The sequence below is a fragment of the Schistocerca nitens genome, chromosome 2, assembly GCF_023898315.1.
Source record: "Schistocerca nitens isolate TAMUIC-IGC-003100 chromosome 2, iqSchNite1.1, whole genome shotgun sequence".
In the NCBI taxonomy this organism is placed as follows: domain Eukaryota; kingdom Metazoa; phylum Arthropoda; class Insecta; order Orthoptera; family Acrididae; genus Schistocerca; species Schistocerca nitens.
Window position 1 is genome coordinate 704,773,514 of NC_064615.1, and position 22,751 is coordinate 704,796,264.

A 22,751-nucleotide genomic window follows, 5' to 3' on the forward strand; every position below is an offset into this window, starting at 1 on the left:
GTCCCCTCGACGATCACCAGTGGTGTACGGCCAGTGTAGGAGATCGCTCCCCACACCATGATGCCGGGTGTTGGCCCTGTGTGCCTCGGTCGTATGCAGTCCTGATTGTGGCGCTCACCTGCACGGTGCCAAACACGCATACGACCATCATTGGCACCAAGGCAGAAGCGACTCTCATCGCTGAAGACGACACGTCTCCATTCGTCCCTCCATTCACGCCTGTCGCGACACCACTGGAGGCGGGCTGCACGATGTTGGGGCGTGAGCTGAAGACGGCCTAACGGTGTGCGGGACCGTAGCCCAGCTTCATGGAGACGGTTGCGAATGGTCCTCGCCGATACCCCAGGAGCAACAGTGTCCCTAATTTGCTGGGAAGTGGCGGTGCGGTCCCCTACGGCACTGCGTAGGATCCTACGGTCTTGGCGTGCATCCGTGCGTCGCTGCGGTCCGGTCCCAGGTCGACGGGCACGTGCACCTTCCGCCGACCACTGGCGACAACATCGATGTACTGTGGAGACCTCACGCCCCACGTGTTGAGCAATTCGGCGGTACGTCCACCCGGCCTCCCGCATGCCCACTATACGCCCTCGCTCAAAGTCCGTCAACTGCACATACGGTTCACGTCCACGCTGTCGCGGCATGCTACCAGTGTTAAAGACTGCGATGGAGCTCCGTATGCCACGGCAAACTGGCTGACACTGACGGCGCCGGTGCACAAATGCTGCGCAGCTAGCGCCATTCGACGGCCAACACCGCGGTTCCTGGTGTGTCCGCTGTGCCGTGCGTGTGATCATTGCTTGTACAGCCCTCTCGCAGTGTCCGGAGCAAGTATGGTGGGTCTGACACACCGGTGTCAATGTGTTCTTTTTTCCATTTCCAGGAGTGTAGTAAATCAAATCTAAGATCCGTTTCCTGTTAGTTAAGCTGGGTTTACACCAGCAAGTTATTGGAGCATTTTACTTGCGCGGAGGAACTTGCCGCGCGAGTTGCGAGTGTAAACATATCGCCAAGTCGACTTGCGACCGTAGCAATTTATTGCGGAAATGACTTGCTGCACGTTTTCCGCTTCCAGTGTGAACACCACGCAAGAAGTACCTGCAAGTAACTTGCAGCTTTTAGGACTTATTTCTATTTCCTGCAAGTAGGAAGCGCAAGCTATAGTGAGTATGTCTTCTGTATAACGCTCATATTTAACATTTTACTTTATGTGGTGACTTAATTTTATGCAACCATCCCACATATTATATGCTAACAAATTTCAGAAATGGAGGAGAAACGGGAATGGACGAAGCAGGATACAGAAAATTTTATTGAAGCCATTGAGAGCTACCCCGGAATATGGGACGTGCATAACCGGGACTTTAAGGACAGAGTGAAGAAGATGAGCGCATTAAATGAAATCTCGTCGGTATTCGACACATCTGTGAAAGAATTACAGAGAAAGTGGCATAACTTGAAGACACAATTTTCTCAAGAAGTTAGGAAACTGGAGAAACTCGGTGGCCGTATTTTACTCCAATGAAATTTCTCGAAAGTAGTGTTGCCACAACCTCTAACAGAATATCTTCGCTATCAACAAAGGTAGGTAGCTTTAAAGTTTAGCTGGAATTCCTTGTTAGTGTACTATAGCTCCTTGTTGGGTCGTAAAAGCGGGGTAGGCTACTCTTCATTGTAAGATTTCAATTTCATGACTTTTACCACCTGTCTGTATTATGTAAAAGAATTAACTGCTAAATACTGTGACAATGTACTGTCCTAATAATTAATTTATTCATCTTGAGATATTTGAGAATCTACAAATATAAGAATTATGTTTTGACACCACTGTTTGCAATATTTCCTATATCTAGTTTCATTTTTTGACAAATGTTTGTGTTTCTAGGTAAATGTGATGTATGAAATTTTTAACTTCATGGTCAATTTTCAGTGCGCATATAAGCGTTGCCTGCAGTAACCATAGATAAACCGAAATTTTATCGTCGGGTTTTTGTTTGTAGAATTGTTTAGTCAACAATTAACATTAAATTCGTTTCAAAGTAGGAACTTTCTGAGACCCGAATGAGCTACTGCGTGCTGACGGCAAAACCAGAATCCGTGCGGGAGACGTACAGGTTCATGTTAACCACACGCAATACCAGGAAAAGTATGCCACATTCGCTCACCAACATTCACCCAGCAACCGTGTCAGCCGATCGCGGAAAGGAATGGAATGTTTCCGAAGACATTAATCTCTATCAGTTTCTGTGCTAAACTTTTACACACTTTTCACAATCGAATTGCTTCGTTTGGAGGAATCAGATCCACGAAGCCTTTTTTGACGTGTAATCTTTTCAGTGTGATTTGTTTACGTATGAATTAGCTTCATATGATTTTGACTTCTTGTTAGTGAGCTGTAATGTGGCAGCACGACCTGGTGTAAGTCTCTCAATTGGACGCCACTTCGGTGGCTTGCATGTCTGTAGTACCGACGCCACCCAGTGTTCCCCGGATGGTCACCCATCCAAGTACTAGTCGGACTCAGCGTTGCTTAACTTCGGTGATCGGGCGGGAACCAGTGTTACCAACGTGACAAAGCCGCTTGCAGTGAGCTATAGAAAAGTAACACGACCTCCATAAATATTCACTTGTATGAAAATGTTACATAGCTTAAGGGCTACTTCCAGTATTACTTGTACGCCATTTGATTTTCCGCGCACATTGGAAAGTTTCCCTGTATAGATAAAGCATCTAAGACTACCACTCAAAATACACTCCTGAGAAAAAAAGTGAAACATTCAGAAGACATGGACTGATGTCAATGTAACTTCACACAGATACACACCATCAACGTGTATATATATGATTAGAGCTGCAATTCTGTGTGGTAGGTAGAACGGCCACCAGAGTGCATTAGCTTCGTTCGTGTTACCAGGCCTGGTACGGTATAAAGGGCCGTGTGGAACATCAGAGTTTCAAAGGGCTCTCATTGTGGTATTCCATTTGGCCGACTGGTCAAACTGTGTGATATCCAGATTTGTGGGGCATCCAGGTGTTGGACTGCATAGGAACGTGGGGGCAGGCATACTCGTCAAGGTTCCAGTCGACAATGTTTGATTACCACAAAAGAGTAACACCATGTTGTGCACCGCGCACGTCTAAATTCCTTCACATCTGCGGCTGCCATCCTCGACCAATTACTGGAATCTCTGGATTCTATGTCATTCCTCTCCATTGGTCGGAGACAAGCAGCTGCCGAACTTGGAATTACTGCTCCACGAATAGGAATCCGTTAACAGTGCGACACAAACGGCTACGTTTGTAATGGTACCGAGACCAGGAAGCATGGACTGCTGATGGACGGTGTCACACTGCGTTCAGTAATGACTCACCTTTCTGCACTGCCCCGCATGACCTCCGTCGGCGACCCGGGGAAGGATCCAGTGCTTTCAATGTTTTAGAGAAGCACAGCGGTGTTACGTTTGGCGTCATGATGTGGTGAGCCATCGGGTATGACTTCAGGTCACGGCTGGTAATGGTCGAGGGCGTCAAGGACAGCTTACGTCTTTATGTGTTACCTATCACGCAACAGTATCGTGTTACCAATTTTCAACTGCTTGGTTGGTTGATTTGGGGGAGGGGACCAAACGGCGAGGTCACCGGTCCCATCGGATTAGGGACCTTTGACAAATGAACCATCCAGACATGTGCCTGAAGCGATTTAGGGAAATCACGGAAAACCTAAATCAGGATGGCCGGACGCAGGTTTGAACCGTCGTCCTCCTGAATGCGAGTCCAGTGTGGTAACCACTGCGCCACATCGCTCTGTTTTCAACAGAACAATGCTCATCCACAAATGTAACGTGTGGTCTAAGTGATGTAGTGGTATGCCAGTGGCAAGCAAGATAGGCACATCTGTCTCCGACAGAACATGTGAAGGACCGGCTCGAAAGTTAACTCCGTCTGAGTGGCAGTAACCAGGATATCAAGGTTACAAAAACTGTTGCGCTCAGGACTAGTACTTTGGGAAGAAAGGATATTGCGGAGAGTTGGCGTAGGCACAGCCTGAGGGATCGTTTCAGGTATGAGTTTTCGTTCAGCAGTGGCACCCAGTTTTTTATTTGCTGCAGAGAGAAAATTCATTCTGCAGTGGGACACAGTTTTAATCCGCCAGGAAATTCCATATCAGAAAATTCATTATGAAAAATATGTGACGATGTTTGCCTTTTTTTAAAAAGTGAATTGATTTGTTTGATTCATTGGTGAGAATCTGATGGAGGAATCTCCAAGCTTTGATCCCTGATGTTAAAAGATATCGGGTGATGATGTGAGACCGACAAACAGGTGGAAGAAAAAGGAGGAACGGAGAAAAATTGGACCACCAGGGCCTCCCAGAAGCAATTGTAGAATGAAAAAGGAGTACGTATGAATATTGAAATAAGAAAGATACATGTATGTAAATACGCTGTTAGATATATGTTCTAACAATATCACCACTTGCAAAGTAGGTTAGAAATCAGATTAATAATGTTGCTCACGCAGCATATGTTCGCTTTTTCGGGCAACAACAAAGTTATTGACTGTGGATGGTATCGTCAGAATGGAAATAATGAAGTCACTGTAAAAAAGTCATTAATTTTAGCACTTATCTTGAATGGATTGCCACGTAGATTTCGTCGAAGTTGTTATGGCTCATCTTGTTGATTCTAGGGTGATTCCACTTTGACTGCTAGAAGGCCCAGATCTGTATTTTAGCAATATTTGAAGACCTAACAAATGCGTTTTTCAGGAAATACTTAATGATCAAACAATCCCAGATCAGAACAATGGTATGGTAGAAATACTCTTTGACGTGGTGTTCACGATCATCATCAAAAAAACAGTTTTGTACCAATCTTCATATATTTAATTTCGACTTTAACCAAACACAAGACTTGACTGTTCTTTTACAAAGCGAAATAACAACTTAACTTCTGCAAAGCGAAACAAAGACTGCTCTGTGCGCATTCGCGCCAAAACGGTTACAAGTAAGTCAAAGATTATGACAGTTTCACAGAAATGAATATACACAAGAACCATATCACTGTAATATATCGATACATCGGAGTACCTATACATTAATAAAACCAAATGTGAATATTGACATATTGTCACAAAAATATGTCTGTTACTTCGCAGAAAAGTAGTACGTTATTACTGGTATCGAGAACTGGGGTTGGAGTGCCGTAATGGTCACGTAAATAAAGAGCCATTACAATGTGTACTAACAGGTTACAGTAATTGTGGCTACCTTTGTCTGAACAGGGAAATTGTAAAGTAATGAGACCATTTGATACAATTTATACCACTTTTGTAGCTTACTCCGGTAAAACTAAGGACGCTGTTCTTGTGCTTGTGAGGCTATTCGCTGCAAGCCGGGCAGACAGAACACGGTCCGCAGCTCAGGGGTGGCCAATGCTCCCATCGACATTGACTCGGTCCGTTGTGAGGCCAGACTTAAGGCGACACCACCACCACCGGCGGGGCGGCACGAGTCTCTCCCAAACCCAGCCGCGCCCAGCTCTCCTTGAATGTCGCTGACGAGACGATCTCAGTTGTCAGCTGACCACAGCGTGCGCTGCCCTTACCTTTCGGCGTGCTTGAATGCAGAGGCAAGCGAGCTGATTAGCCACCAGCGACACGTTCCTGGTGTCACGCATGCCGTTCCCAGGTGCGACTTCGGACGGTTCTTGCCCTGACGTCATCCGGGATCGCGTGGCTGCACACTCCATTGGCAAGATGCTGTAGGAAAGGTCACGCACAGAAGAGCCACGAAATCAGGTCTGCCATCGTTGGATATTGAGAAGAAAACGGTTCCTGGAGATTTACTATGACCGTGAATTTGTAACCAGAAAATGTTTAAAGAAAAACTGCATGAAGTAAATTAATATTGTATAAACCCGAAGAATCCGTTTTAATTCCGGAAACTTCAAAAGCAAACCTCTATATGAGAAGTTTCCCAATCATGTTAACACTCTGATAATAAAATCCTTTGATAGTGGAAACAGTAAATCAATCTGAAGCTAATTTAATAAATAATCACAAAGTATACTGTAATTTTGCATACCAGTAACCGTTAAACCCAGTGGCATAGCCGGCCGTTGTGGCTGAGCGGTTCTAGGCGCTTCAGTCTGGAACCGTGCGACTGCTACGCTCGCAGGTTCGAATCCTGCCTCGGGCATGGATGTGTGTGATGTCCTTAGGTTAGTTAGGTTTAAGTAGTTGTAAGTCTAGGGGACTGATGAGCTCCCATAGTGCTTAGAGCCATGTGAACCATTTAAGTGGCATGTAAACAAAGATCACGTACTTTCACAGCTGTTAGATTCAAAGTTCCTTCTAATACGCTAACTTGAACCAATGCCGAATAAGCTACTTCTTTGTAATTGGTCGGCTAAATAACTTTAATGGCAGATGACTCAACTTACACGTCTAGCCGCATTTCACAGTACAACACATTTCACCTAAACTACTGTATATACACATCGAAGCACACCCTTCCAAAGGACGCACACAACACATGCAACGACTAGTACAAATACAATGAAAAGCAAAAACAAATAAATGATGGCAATAACTACTGTTAGTGTTGGGGTCAACAATTACAGAAGGTGAACTGTCTTTACAATACACTACTATACTTTTTTTTACGGAGAGAAACATTAAGAGAGAGTCAATTACAAAGCAAAAAAAAAAAAAAAAAAAAATTAAATGGTTTGCAGTTGTGACTTCCTCGAACAGAGGAATCATTTTGAGTCTTATATGTTCTGGGTCGGCGTGATGTGGCGACGGCGGAGAAGCAGTTTGAAGTTGCTGATATGAATCCTGGAAGTTCATCCAGTTGTGTCAAATGGTTCAAATGGCTCTGAGCACTATAGGACTTAACTTCTGAGGTCATCAGTCCCCTAGCACTTAGAACTACTTAAACCTAACTAACCTAAAGACAACACACACATCCATGCCCGAGGCAAGATTCGAACCTGCGACAGCAACGGTCGCGCAGTTCCAGACTGTAGCGCCCAGAACCGCTCGGCCACTCTGGCCGGCCCAGACGTGTCCGTGGCATTAATATATCTTCTTTTCCTTATATCCTGTTTCGGCTGACGGTGGTAAAAAGTTGCGTAGCATCTATTTGTTATAGGCCGGAACAAAATAACTGTTTATGCAACACCTGAAGGTCGCATTAGTCCAACTGTAATTTTCACGCACGATAGTTTGGCACAGTCCACATGACGTGTTCAAATTAACATTCCATTTGCTATAATTTGCCAATTGCGAAGTGAGACAGTCCATCTGCTGTTAATATTCATGGTTCACGATAACACTGATCTCGCGAAAACAGTCATTTACGTAGCAACACAGTTCACAGTTTCCACATTGGCTGTTAGTGCTTTTAGCATACGTCGTATTTCGTGGTCAAGAAAAATGAGCAATATTAAATTCACAGATTATGTAATGCAGTTCAATTCTAAACCGACGATAATACTGTCTGTTTACAAGTGCATTGTCACTGCCACAAGCATTATTCTGCAAAAACCAACAGCGTTCGAGTAATATAACGTCCATTTAGAATGTCCATCATAAAGTCACATTTGAAACCGTGTCTAACACGCGAAAGTCTGGCATTAATATCGCGTTAAACGCTCACCATTACTACACACGGTACTTGTTTTCGTATCGCCACGCTCAGGCGCCATCCGCGACTCGGCGACTGTCTGCCACACACTTTTCGAACCGACAACTATCGATACCTCTCTCGCTTCTCAGTAATTACAACACTTCGGCCTATTGCATTCAGTTTCACACAATACATTTAATAAAACTATTTGAAAGATAATCAGAAAAAATCCAAGTCTTTACATAAAGAACTCGTATATAAAACAGATAAGAAAAGATAGTCACACTTCATGTTCTACACTATTTAACCAAATGAAAAAATATCCTGCGTCACCAGAAATGCATCTATGAAGTACAAGGTCGTCAAAGAAAGGAAAAAAATTATGTAAGGTTATTAGTCATGGCATCACAATATGACTGCAGAAGGTACAAAAAGACTTACTCTCTGCCCTTTGAGCCGAGATTACGAGTTCAGAAGACATTTTGCCTATCTGTGGCGTTAACACAGCCGCACAGATTTTAGTACGCTAACAGTGAGAGCACCATGAACACTGATGTCTGCCATTACCAGGTGCCTCACGTTGATTCTCAATGGTTGAAATAAACTTTTCGTTTGTAAAGAAAACATTGGATACCTGCCGGAGCCTAGTAATCATTAGGTAAGTGTGAAATCTTTCCGTTATTAGGTGCCATGAACTTTGCTGATAGGAACTCTTTTTAAAATGAGTCGTAAAGGGAAACAGCCATGTTGTTCTGTAAAAAGACATTCGCTACCAATGATGCTAGTACGAGATTATTGATAATAACGAAATTTATACAGTTTGGTGGAGAAAAACAGGTACCGAAAGGAATTGATAAGTATACGGCGAAAGTCAGTGGATTGGCTGTTTTAGCAGTGTGTGGGAGTGGCTTTTGGTTGAACTGGTGTACGATGACTTCAAGTGAACTGCGTCAGTAAAAATTTCCCCACGTCGCTTTTAGACAAGGCCCCCACCTCGACGAACATCCGTACATTGGCCACCCTTCCTTTTGGGACCTGTTGTGCTCGTCTCAAGTGCAGTGATAAAGAGTACTGACGATATGCCTCAACTGTGGTGTCATCTATGTTTTGCGCATTCCTTGTTGTAGGTGAAGGATGCTTTATAATAACATGTTTGATATCGTTTCTTTTTGGTATGTCACTGTTGTTGTCCAACTGACTACACTTTCCTCTGTTAATTTGTGTCCTTGATTATGAAATATTGCAAGTTTGTTTGTTCTTTCCCTAATTATAAACATACCCCTTAATACTCGTCTTAACCTCATTGGTTATATTCGTATATGAAATGTTATGTATCTGTATGTGATTGTGGATATGCTTACTTATGCTCTATATTAGTAACATAAGTCATACCTACCTGAGATGCTATTTAGAAAACATGTATTTCTTTTAAGATACTACATGAAGTCACGCAGGAGGCCTGCGACCACGACGTAACCTTGAGGAGACGGTTCACCTGTGGCACATGTCTACTCAGGCATATGTATTTCAGTGACACAAATTTAGTTCTTTGTAGGTACACAAATATTTTTAACTCTCTTCTCCTTCTGATCTTTTTCTTCTTATCTGCTGCTTCATAAGGTGCTCTTATAAACATCCTTTCGTCAGCACCAGCAATTTCGTTTGATTGTTTCATAACTTGTATAACAATCTGTTTCATATGGATTATCATCATCTTCATCATCTATCAAGGCTTAGGCAGTACGCCTGTTTCGACTACACACAATTAACTCCATCTCTTTCTCATCCGTACTACTTCTCTTCTTCCAGTGGAATTGTACTTGTTTACAACGACTCGAATTCAGTCTTCATCCACCCACTTGAGGTACTGTCTTCATTCAGCCCTATATTCTAAAAACTTCTCATACAAATAATGAATTCTCAGTTCTGCCCAGATGCACACAACATAACATTCAGATAGTTGTTCCTTTCCAACTGCATGCCTTCATGGACTTCCTTTTTCCAGTTTCTTACCAGTTCTTCAACATAAATATTAACTTGAGCAGGTGACATCCACACTTTATAAATTCTTTTGATACTAAAAATATCCTCGCTGCGCGAGCGTCCTGTCATAAACAGAATTTGCTGTTCTCCCAACCATGCATCTGTTGTAACTTTCAAGCGACTTTAGTGTAAACTTTACAAACCATATTCGTTAGGCTTATAAATCTGAAACTGTCACATGCATTTCTTTGGCTCTTTTCTTTTTTTAAAAAATATTACGCCGTCAGTTTTCCAATCATCAGGGATTTTTACAACTTCGCCAGCATGCATTTAGTAAATGAAACAGTCTTAATTAACACAACGCCCTCTGTACATAATAAGTTCAGCATTTATTCCATCTGAGTCACAAAGCTTGTGATTTTTCAGACTTTGCAGAATGTGTTGAAACTCATGCGAGGCTACTGAATGTACTGTGTATTCTTAGAATACTGTTCTAAGTATTCTGTATTTAGTACAGCAGTTTCAGTTCCATAACTTCTTATAATGCTGTATCCACAATGATTCTTAAATTATAGAATTATCTCTTTCTGCTTGATCTAAGTTATTTAACATTTCATATGCAAGGTTCTGTTTTTCATGTACATTTTGGTCGGTATTTGTGATTAATTTATTGCAAGAGCCTTGATATGCTATTGTTATTTATGATCTGGTTAGCATTGTTCTGCTTCTCCCAATACTGCTACTGTCTTCCTTGGTCTATCTTTTGTAGCAGGAGTTGATATGCCTTTTGTTTTTTCTTCGTAGCCTCTTGAATTTCTATATTCGATATTTTTAACTCTCTTCTCCTTCTGATCTTTTTCTTCTTATCTGCTGCTTCATAAGCTGCTCTTATATACATCCTTTCATATTGCTCTACTCTGCCTCCACATCATCTGTTGTTGGAGATTTTACTAGGTATTCCCGTAGCGTCTCTTGATACGATGAACTGTAAATATTCCTTTGGAGTTTTACTCTTTTCACAGTTAATGTGTGGCCCAACTAGGATAAAAGCTGTTTGTTCGAATTTCTCTTTGATATACCCGTAAAATGTTAATGTCTTTGTTTGCCAGAATAGAGGCCATCTACCTCATAATTTGTTTTTTTTTTCTTAGTATGACTGACCTGTGATTCTTCCCAGGACTTAGAGTTACCTTTTGTGGTCGTATTTTTAGAAAATGTAAGAACAAAATTGCTTGTTTCTAATTCTTACGATAAAAAGAAACTTCTACATAATTTTTTCCTAAACAAGTGTAATGAAAGAGATCTGTTCTGGCTCCCTTTTCACATTATTTCTAGTTTCATGCAGTGTTATTTCTTGTTTAAGGCCTGGCAGATGATGCTTCTTCTGTCTAGTCGAAAATTTATGACGTGTACTTAGGAAAAGAACGCGACGCAGCGATCTCGTTTTATTTCTTTTCAAATCAGCAACTTCTTCGTTTTTCCCACCACGTACTGAATAATTTCTATGATGTGTGACTGCGTGGGTGAGTGATTTCAAACGTACTCATGTAGTTCAACGAAGTTCAATTTCCTCAGAGTAAAGTCGTATCAATCTCACTAGTTCCATTCCACAAATATCCAATAATATAGTGTTCTGTAGACTCCGAGCTTTCCCACTTTTTGGTTCGTTGGATTAACTAGGTCGGTGAAACCGGAGTCCTCATCTTCCTTGAAAAAAGTAAAAAAGGCCCCAATCCAACTGCCGTGCACTCGCTAGTTTATTAAGAGAATCCGGTTCCGGTTACCTAAACATAAGTATCTCTGTTCTTGAGTCAGTGTAGGTTCAGACTGCTTTGTGTAGTTTAAAACATGGATTGCTCAGAGGGAACAAACGGGTTTATATCGTTTTAGCTATCAATATTGTCTTTGATGAAGATCGCATTTTATTCCAATAAAATTTGGGTATAATGCATGGACTTGTGATTGAGCTTTTTCATACTGTAGATTAGACCACATGTTTTCAGCATGTCCGTTTTGGTTCAGTTCATAATTAATTCATAATTAATGTATGTAAGTTTGCAAAGCGTGGCTTTTGTCAGAGTGGTATTTCTTGGACGAGACAGGACTCGTGTATCATTAATACTGGGTCAGTACTGGCTTCCAGTAACGCAACGTCACCTAACCGTGCTGTTAACTAATCACCTTCAGCGACTTATCCGCAACATTTGCAAACCCACCTGTTTACGATGTTTTCACTATCTCATGTCCTCTGAATTTAAGTGATCCTTTACGTGATGCCGACCACCACGTGTCACCCTGTACATGATATGGCAGTAGGGAACATTCCAATTAAACTGAGCTAAATTTAAGAAATAAAATGAACCCCTATAGATGTAGTTGGGGAGAAGGTGAGCTAGCTAAGATTATTATACAGTAACATTTTTTTGTTAGTTATTGAAGAAAACCTGGGGGGGGGGTTACAATAATACGTGCCCTACAGAACTCTAGGGGATTCAACAATTAAAAGCGTTCTTCTTGTTTAAATAGTTTATTTAAAAAACCAATACAAAAACGTCGATTTCGTTCTTAGGTTCAAATATGGGCTACCTTTAACATGAAGGAAAAAATATTTAATAACCAGTTTGAGGTCCAAGTTTATTTGCAATGATCACAAATATAAACTCCATTGTCCATGCCTGCACATTCAATAAACGCCTACACTCGACACTGGTTGAACGCAATCCAAATTTCTCCTTTGGCGTCCGTTGAAAATGGGCTGTCGCGTAATATGCACGTTGTATCTGTCTCAGAAGGCTTGCGGTCTTCATAGAGCTCGAAATCACTTGCCTCGTCTAGGCTGGGCTCATCCTCGTTAGATAATTCGTCAGACGAAGATAGGTCTACTTTCTTTTTCTTCCACAGATTTCTTTTTGTTTCTATTGCCTTCTTTACTTGATTTTTGAATATGTGTCAGTTTTTGATCAGGAAAAGTTAGCTGTCTCTTTCTCTTCAGTGACCCATCCAAGGAACTTGGAATCTCTTTCTTGTACGGTGGTCCCGTAATCAAGCAAGCTTTTGCAGATTTCCGACCTCTATTGCTTGTTTTCTTTCAAATTGTGGATGGTAGGGAAACGTCAAAGGGGCTAACAGGAGTGGAAGTTTTTGGTTGTGCATGTGATGGGGAGGGAATGAGCAGAGGAAATTCAGAAAATGTTCTTGGCTGAGGGATAACCTGAATGTGTTGGTTGGTTTACCGTTGGTTCTGTGCTATCTGTTCGCGACGGTCCTGGCTGAGGGTCGATCATTAGGCGAGATGAATGGCGATTCAGAAAAATATTTGCCTACCATATGTGTTAGTCGTGAAAGGTGCGTTAATGCGTTAATGTATTCCTCTCTGATTAAAGAAACGCCATTCGTCTCAAACCGGATACAATATAACCAAAAACCTTTGTTCCATAGTCAACAAGTAAGAAACAAACTCTTCTTCCAGACGTGGCCCTGAAACAGAAGGCCTACCTAACTTAGCACAGGCAGTAGCAGCTGGAGTAAGATCTGCTTTCTCACTTAAAGATTGTCTCAAGCCACAGTTTAGTCTTAAATGGGTATTTCCCAAAAAACGATCATAGATGGCACCACTTTCGGCACTCCCTTTTCCGCGAAATTACGGACTGAACAATTCCAGCTTTCTCAGCAAGGAAAAGTGAAATAAATAGGACAGAGTGTTGTTAATACTTGTGCAAAGAACCTCCCCCTCCCTACCCTCTCCCTAACCTTCGCTGTCTACTGGACCTTGGGATGCGGAATGCAACTGTAGATGAAAGTGGGTCGGTCACTTTTGTCGTTAAATGTAATCAACAAATACAGCGTTTAATGTTAAAGGATTCTTTCGTTGTTACTTGGTAGAGCGATTTCATATCATGGATTTCATCAGCTATGGATTTTCTGCAACATTAATATATTTCGTTTTCAGCTTACTGTTCTATCATTATATAAGATATGGTCAGTCAGCTGTTACCTACATAGCCATCAACGTTAGCTAAACAACAGTGGCGGTTGCGCGGTTCCAGACTGAAGCGCCTAGAGCCGTTCGGCCACACCGGCCGGCTCCGTCCAGTATCATCTTAGATCAACAGTAAAAGATACTGGTGCCACATCACGATTGTACCACATTGCCATAGCATGGGCCACGTAAGTAATTCAAGCTGAATTAGATGGGGCCTTAATCGGACTATTTACATTTCTAACAGATTTATATTACGAAGGAAAATATTTCATACTGAGGTCAGTGGCGGAGCAAACAGTCGCAGCTACCTCGGAAACAGTTTGTTTGTGGACCCATAGTTTGTGGAATTTTCTTGTTTCTTTTGTCGTATATTTTTGCTGTGTCAGTTTTTTTATCGCTTATTTCTGTTCGTCTCAGTTCTCGCTATTAATTATGATACACTTGGCATAGTCTTGAAGAAGTGATGCTGCTACTCCTTTATCCTTCAGATATCTGTGGCAACACAGGTGAGGCTGTTAACTGCATGTAATCGTGATTCATTGTAACCTGGGAAGAGCATTCTGCGTACCGCTGAGTCTCGGACACTGCGTCATCGCAGCCTTGTGGCCGGCCGCGCCCTCTATTGTCCACCCACGTGTGCAGGCAGCACGAGCCCACGGCACGTACGCAGGCACAGCCAGCCAGTGCCCTCACCAGACGTGCTCAATGCGAAAGGCGCGGAGCCGAAAGTAATTGTGAGGCAAGCGACAAACTCAACGTAGTGTAAGAGGAACAGTGATACAGGCAGTGGAATGACTTAACACTGAGGTGACAGAAGTCATGAGATACCTCCTAATATCATGTCGTACCTCGTTTAGCTATGTGTAGTGCAGCAAGTCGACGACGCATGAACTCAACAAGCCGTTGGAACTCTCCTGTAGAAATGTTAAGTCATGTTGCCCCTATAGCCATCCGTAATTGAGAGAGAGTTGCCAGTGCAAGAGTTTGTCTACGAACTGACCTCTCGATTATATCCCATAAATGTTCAATGGGATTCATGTCGGGCGATCTGGGTGTCCATATTATTCGCTCGCACTGTCCAGAATGTTCGTCAAACCAAGCACGAACAACTGTGGTCCGGTGACATGATGCGTTGTCATCCTTAAAAATTTCTTTGTTGTTTGGGAACATAACGTCCATGAATGGCTGCAAATAGCCTCCAAGTATGAAACTTCCTGGCAGATTAAAACTGTGTGCCAGATCGAGACTCGAACTCGGGACCTTTGCCCGCGAAAGGCAAAGGTCCCGAGTTCGAGTCTCGGCCACGCACACAGTTTAAATCTGGCAGGAAGTTTTATATCAGTGCACACTCCGCTGCAGAGTGAAATTGTCATTCAGCCTCCAAGTAGCCGAACATATCCATTTCCTGTCAATGATCGGTTCAGTTGGACCAGAAGGTGCAGTACATTCCATGTAAAACAGCCCACACCATTATGGAGACACCACCACCTTGCACGGTGCCTTATTGGCAACTTGAGTCCATGGCTTCGTGGGGTCTGTGCAACACTCGAACGCTACCATCAGCTCTTACCAACTGAAATCATGACTTATCCGACCAGACTACGATTTTTCAGTCGTCTACGGTCCAATCAATATGGTCACGAGCCCTAGAGAGGCACTGTACACGATATCGTTATGTTAGCAAAGGTATTCACGTCGGTTGTCTGCTGGCATAGCCCGTTCATGCCAGATTTCGGCGCTTTGTCCTAACGGATACGTTCTTCGTCTTCCCACGTTGATTTCTGCGTTATTTCACGCAGTGTTGCTTGTCTTTTAGCACTGATCCCTCTACGCAAACTCCACTGACCTCAGTCGCTAAGTGAAGGCTGTCGGCCACTGCTTTGTCCTTGGTGAGAGCTAATTAAAATGTGGTATTCTCGGCAAACTCTTACACTTTGGATCCCTGAATACTGAATTCGCTAACGATTTCAAAAATGGAATGGCCCATGATTCTAACACCAACCGCTGTTCCCCACGCCTTCTGTGACCTCGGTGCATTTCAACAACGAATTGTATACATTATCAGATCGAAAGTATCTGGACACCTATTGGTGGGGAGTAATATATGGTGTGTCCACCATTCGTCTTTATGACGGCTTGAACTCTGCTAGGGCTCTTTCGATGAGGTGTCTTGAATGTTTTTGGAGCAGTGGTGGCCCATTCTTGCTCGGGAGGCGAAACCAGAGAAGGTAGCGATGTTAGACGCTGGTGTCTGGAGCGTCGTTGACGTTCTAAATCATCACAAACGCTTTCTGTTTTGTTCAGGTCGGCAGTCTGACCAGGCTGGTCCATTTCTGGAATGTTGCCCCACAGATGTTGCTATACGAGAGGGCCCCCACCATGTGGGGATACGACTGGCAACGGGTGCTTATCGGACCAGTCCCATACCCAGCCTCTGTGCTGAGGCCAGGGAGCCGCCGTTTACCATACGGCAGCAGCTACTACTGGTGCGCCAGGCTTGTAAGTTTCTTGCAGCTCCAACCTCGCCTGCTCACCATATTGTTGCTCATCCGCCTCTGGACCGTCTATTTTTCCCACCGCCCCCAGGCTACGATGCCGTTTGGGATCCGTGTGCAACGTGTGCTGGAGTCCCTCGGTGTGGAGTCTGTACCACGCCAAATCCCTGGTTTTAACCGCCTGCCACCCTGGTTACTGGAGAGGCCCAGAGTGATTTTAGATTTGGTTCGGTACAGGAGAGATAACACTCCTGCTTCCGTTTTTAATGCGGTCTTCTCTGCCGTTTTATCTGAGAACCACGACCATGTAGCTGTTTTTACGAATGGGTCTAAGCAGGGTGACCCTGTTGATTGCTCTGTCGTCTTCCCGGATCGTGTCCTTACGGTCAGACTGCCTCCCGAATTTACCATCTTTGATGCAGAATTTTATGGCATCTTGCGGGCACTGGAGCAGATGAGAATTTCTCCCAGTGTTAGATTTCTCGTCTGTTCAGATTCTTCGAGGGCTCTTTACTTACTCCCCCAGCGTTTGTAGCCAGCAAATAAAGGAACCTAGACTATCCACGACTATCCCGGACAGCGACTGGAGAAGGAGGTGTCTTTCTGCTGGGTACTAGGGCACGCGGGAATTCTGGGGAATCAAAGGGCTGATCGAGCAGGGACGGAGGCGTGTCGTGACCGTCAGGTCTTTCAGAGTGCTATCCCACTGCATGCCCTGACCACACTGTTGAGGTATAAAGCTCTGTGTCGCTGGGAACGTGAGTGGCTAGAAGTGACCGACAACAAGCTCCGTGTGATCAAGCTCACAACTCGGCCGTGGCGTACTTCCATCCAGCCACGTCAACGGGACGAGGTCCTCCTTACTTGTCTTCGCATCGGCCACAGCCCCCAGACGCTTGGATTTTTACTCCGGCGAGAGGACTCTCCGGCGTATGGTGCTTGTGGCGTGCAGATCACGGTGCACCACATTTTATTGGACTGCATTTTATTTGCTGACCAGCGGACTGCAGCGGAATTGCCGGCGGATCTGTAGTCTATTTTATGCAATGCTCAAACGAATGTGGTTCGCGTTTTAAAGTTCTGTGAATTGTCCCACGTTTTTAACAAGATTTTGGTGAGATATTTTTAATGTGTCACCCGGGTGGCTGGCTCACGCAAATTTTTTCGTAAGTGGTCAGCCATTTACATTTCGCTGTGCTGTCCTTTTAGCTCTTTTGTGTTTTGTTTTCCCTCTGTATTAAGTTCTTGATTAGCTATGTTGCCTCCTCATTGGTTTTAGTGCATGTAAGAGTGCCTGTGCGATATAGTCATTGTGTGGTCATTTCGTGCGAATGCCTGTACGACAGTTTTCGTTCTTATCCACATTCGTTTGTTTGCATCGATGTCAGGGCGCTGATAACCTCGCCGTTGGGCGCCCATATGATCCCAAACCACACACACACACGCACGAGAGGGCCCACTGTTATGCTGACACAGTCATCATCTCCAGACTGTACCTCTACTTTACGTAGTCCACAATGCTTTAAAATGTATTCACATACACTACTGGCCATTACAATTGCTACACCAAGAAGAAACGCAGATGATAAACGGGTATTCATTGGACAAATATATCATACTAGAACTGACATGTGATCACATTTTCACGCAATTTGGGTGCATAGATCCTGAGAAATCAGTACCCAGAACAACCACGTCTGGGAACTGAGTCAAACAGAGCTTGGATGGCGTGTACAAGTACAGCTGCCCATGCAGCTTCAACACGATACCACATTTCATCAAGAGTAGTGACTGGCGTATTGTGACGAGCCAGTTGCTCGGCCACCATTGACCATACGTTTTCAATTGGGAGAGATCTGTAGAATGTACTGACCAGGGCAGCAGTCGAACACTTTCTGTATCCAGAAAGGCCCGTACAGGACCTGCAACATGCGGTCGTGCATTATCCTGCTGAAATGTCGGGTTTCGCAGGGATCGAATGAAGGGTAGAGCCACGGGTCGTAACACATCTGAAATGTAACGTCCACTGTTCAAAGTGCCGTCAATGCTAACAAGAGGTGACCGAGACGTGTAACCAATGGTACGCCATACCATCACGCCGGGTCATAAGCCAGTATGGCGATGACGAATACACGCCTCCAATGTGCGTTCACCGCGATGTCGCCGAACACGGATGCGACCATCAAGATGCTGTAAACAGAACCTGGATTCATCCGAAAAAATGACGTTTTGCCATTCGCGCACCCAGGTTCGTCATTGAGTACACCATCGCAGGCGATCCTGTCTGTTCAAAATGGTTCAAAAGGCTCTAAGCACTATGGGACTTAACAGTGGAGATCATCAGTCCCCTAGAACTTAGAACTACTTAAACCTAACTAACCTAAAGGCATCACACACATCCATGCCCGAGGCAGGATTCGAACCTGCGACCATAGCGGTCGCGCGGTTCCAGACTGAAGCACCTAGAACCGATCGGCCACTACGGCCGGCGTTCCTGTCTGTGATGCAGTGTCAAGGGTAACCGCAGCCATGGTCTCCTAGCTGATGGTCTATGCTGCTGCAAACGTCGTCGACCTGTTCGTGCAGATGGTTGTTGTCTTGCAAAAGTCCCCATCTGTTGACTCAGGGCTCGAGACGTGACTGCACGATCCGTTGCAGCGATGCGGATAAGATGCCTGTCATCTCGACTGCTAGTGATATGAGGCCATTGGGATCCAGCACAGCGTTCCGTATTACCCTCCTAAATCCTTTTTTTTTTCTTTATTGTATTTCAATTCCCCATCGGGGCAGGCTGGCAGCAGCATATGCGCTGCTCTTCAGCCGAAAGACATAGAACATACAATAGAAGACAGTGAAAAATATACAAAGGAGAGAATAACATAGATTTAAAAAAGGGGGAACATCATGGAAGGCAATAGACAAAAAAAGGGGCGACTGTAAAATGGAGATAAAAACTGTTTAAAAGTAGCGCACACAAAAAGCCACACACTGCGACAATTAAAAGGACACAAGGCACAGAATGACTGGAGCTTAAAAAGTATCGACGGATGGCGTAGCACATAACAAACCCTGACAGCGAGCCTCAAGGCAGTACACAATTAAAATCACACCTCTTGACGCACAGGAGAAACAGCACTAAACACAACACTGACGTGGCACACTGACGATGATCAAAACGGAGGATCTGCCAGGTGCAAGGAGATGAGGGAGACTGGAAGAAGGGAGGGAGGGATGGAGGGAGGGGAAGAGAGGGGTCAGATGGGCGGGGGGGTGCGCAGAAGAGGGCCAGGTAGGGAGGGATGTGGGAAGGAAAAAGGCAACTATGGGGTGCAGGGTCTCAGGGGGGGGGGGGGAGGAGGAAAATCTGCTCTGGGAGAAGGATGGGAGTCTGGGAGGGGGAGGCGCTGGAAATTGCCCTGATGAAGGAGATGGAGGGTGTGGAGGTGGAGAGAGGGAGGGATACAGCGATAGAGGCGCGGCAACGGGCGGGGGGGGGGGGTGGAGAGGAAGGAGGAAACCAGAGGGTGGGGGGGGGATCATGCCTGCGGACAATGTAAAGGATGTGGAGATGTTGGAGGAACAGGAGGAGGTGGGGGAAGGGGATCAGTTCATACAGGAGCCGTGTGGGGGAAGGAAGGCAGATACGGAAGGCAAGGCGGAGCGCATGGCGTTCAAGGAATTGGAGGGCCTTGTAAAAGCGGGTGGGGGCGGAGATCCAGGTAACACTGGCATAACAGAGGATCCTAAACCCACCGATTCCATATTTTTCTAACAGTCATTAGATCTCGACCAACGCGAGAAGCAATGTCTCGATACGATAAACCACAATCGCGATAGGCTACAATCCAACCTTTATCATTGTCGGAAACGTGATGGTACGCATTTCTCATCCTTACACGAGGAATTACAACAACGTTTCACCAGGCAACGCCGGTCAACTGCTGTTTTGCATGAGAAATCGGTTGGAAACTTTCCTCATGTCAGCACGTTGTAGGTGTCACCACCGGCGCCAACCTTGTGTGAATGCTCTGAAAAGCTAATCATTTGCATATCACAGCATATTCTTCCTGTCGGTTAAATTTCGCGTCTGTAGCACGTCATCTTCGTCGTGTAGCAATTTAATGGCCAGTAGTGCAGTTGTTTTTAAAGACGAAGAGTTTGCCAGTTATGGTTCAGAATACTTTGACCGTACGTTATTGATAGAAATAAATACTACAAAATATTTTCACGAAATTATCTGTATTGCTGTCCTGGGACATGACGGATGATGTATTTCAAAATTTATTTACCGCTCTACGTCGTCTGATAAGCATGCAGTAACATTATTTGTTGTAACAGACCACAGTGATTTCATATTGCAGTTACCTGTTCATCCCTGGATAACTATCCGTTGTACACGAGTTACCGTAAATAAGAAAAAGAGAGAAGTCGGACAGATACAAAACGACTGACGTGGGAGTTGAGATACTGTGACCACAGGAGCGATGAGCAAAATTATGGCCTCCAAAGTAACGGCACTACAATACATTTGCGTCATGTCGTTGCAGCAGACAATAGTGTGCTACGTGAGTAGGCCGTCCGTGGGTGAAGAGAGAATGAGAGAAAACACCCGACTGAATTGGTTTCGAGGCATCCAATAGACAGTAATTGATGTCCGTTTTCCTGCCATTGTGAGGGCCAACTCGGATAGAAGTGGACAGCTGATTCGTACTGACGTAAACTGCAATTTGTAACCAAGGATACGGCATCCAGACGGGTGATTAAGGATGACGTTGTCGTTCGCTGATGACGGAACTACGTTATTTTCATTATTTTTTATACTGATTATTACTACGCTCAAACGCTACTTCGTTGTTTTATATATAGGGTGAAAATTAATTAAAACGACAAACTGCAGGGGCGGATTTCTAACTGAAAATGGAGGAAAAAAGGTGCTATGAAAATGTGTCCGGAAGTGCATCGTAGACACAGAAGGAATGACGAATAAGAGGTGCACTTACCAAGCGCATTGGGTTTACTGTGTGTTGCAGTCTGTGTGAATAACGTAGCGAATTGTTCATGTTGGGAACAAGCCGAAATGGTGTTTGTGTACAGCCATGCAGATGGAAACGGTCGAGAGGCTACAGTAAAACTAAAAAGTAAACTCCTCCCGAACAGGCCATGAAGACCTAACGGTACCGACAGGCCATGAAGACCTAACAGTACCGACCGGCCGCCGTATCATCCTGAGCCCACAGGCGTGACTGGATGCGGATATGGAGGGGTATGTGGTCAGCACACCACTCTCCCAGAGCCGCTACTTCTCAGTCAAGTAGCTCCACAGAATGAGATTTTCACTCTGCAAAGGAGTGTGCACTGATATGAAACTTCCTGGCAGATTAAAACTGTGTGCCCGACCGAGACTCGAACTCGGGACCTTTGCCTTTCGCGGGCAAGTGCTCTACCATCTGAGCTACCGAAGCACGACTCACGCCCGGTACTCACAGCTTTACTTCTGCCAGTATCTCGCCTCCTTCTTTCCAAACTTTACAGAAGTTCTCTTGCGAACCTTGCAAAACTAGCACTCCTGAAAGAAAGGATATAGCGGAGACATGGCTTAGCCACAGCCTGTGGGATGTTTCCAGAATGAGATTTTCACTCTGCAGCGGAGTGTGCGCTGATATGAAACTTCCTGGCAGATTAAAACTGTGTGCCCGACCGAGACTCGAACTCGGGACCTTAAGGCAAAGGTCCCGAGTTCGAGTCTCGGTCGGGCACACAGTTTTAATCTGCCAGGAAGTTTCAAGTAGCTCCACAGTTTGCCTCACAAGGGCTGAGTGCATCCCGCTTGCCAACAGCGCTCGACAGACCACATGGTCACCCATCCAAGTGGTAGCCCAGCCCGACAGCGCTTAACTTCGGCGATCTGACGTGTGCCGGTGTTACCACTGCGGCAAGGCCGTTGGCCGAGAGGGTCGTTTCAGACAGACGAACGTGCTGTGAGACGGTGGGCTGTGCGTGCACCAGATTTAGAGGACAGGGCTCTACAGGATAGTTGGAAGAATCCTAGTACAAACACAATGCAAGTGGTCCGCCGACATAGTGTAAGCCAAAGTACGATTATGCGTACGCTGGATGACAACCGCTACTATCCCTATCACGTGTAACGAGGGCAAGGATTATTAGCAGCGGATTTCCCTCTACGGGAAGGATTTTCCGATTGTTTTTGCACCAGACTGTCACAACTAGGGGACTACTGTCATCAGTCCTCTTTACCGTTAAAGCAACATTTACCTAAACTGGCACCAACAATCTGCATAATGATCACCTGTGAGCTACAGACAATCCTCGGGGAATGGTTGAGGAGTCTCATCAGTATCGGTTCAGCGTCAATGTGTGGGCAGGGATTCTTGGCGACCACATTCTTCGACCGGTTATTACTCCACAGCGTCTAGACGGAAGAACGTACCCGAACTCCTGCGGAATACACTGTCTGGGCCGCTTGGGAATGTACCTTTGACAACACTAGTGGTTATCTGGTTTCTGCATGACGGAGCACCATCCTACTTCCCCATTACAGTACGCCGACAGTTTTTGCCCTCTCCAGCTCCCTCTAGTACCATGGAAGTCATTGTCTTAACAGATGTCCTAAGCATACAATTCAGCATATATTTCTCTCAAA

General features: G+C 44.7%; 2 pseudogenes; both read right to left on the bottom strand.

Moving 5' to 3' along the window:
• Positions 1 to 2,462: 2,462 nt before the first annotated feature.
• Positions 2,463 to 2,582, bottom strand: LOC126238203 (5S ribosomal RNA; annotated as a pseudogene).
• Positions 2,583 to 21,918: 19,336 nt separating this feature from the next.
• LOC126238107 (5S ribosomal RNA) lies at positions 21,919 to 22,036 on the bottom strand (annotated as a pseudogene).
• Positions 22,037 to 22,751: the final 715 nt, after the last annotated feature.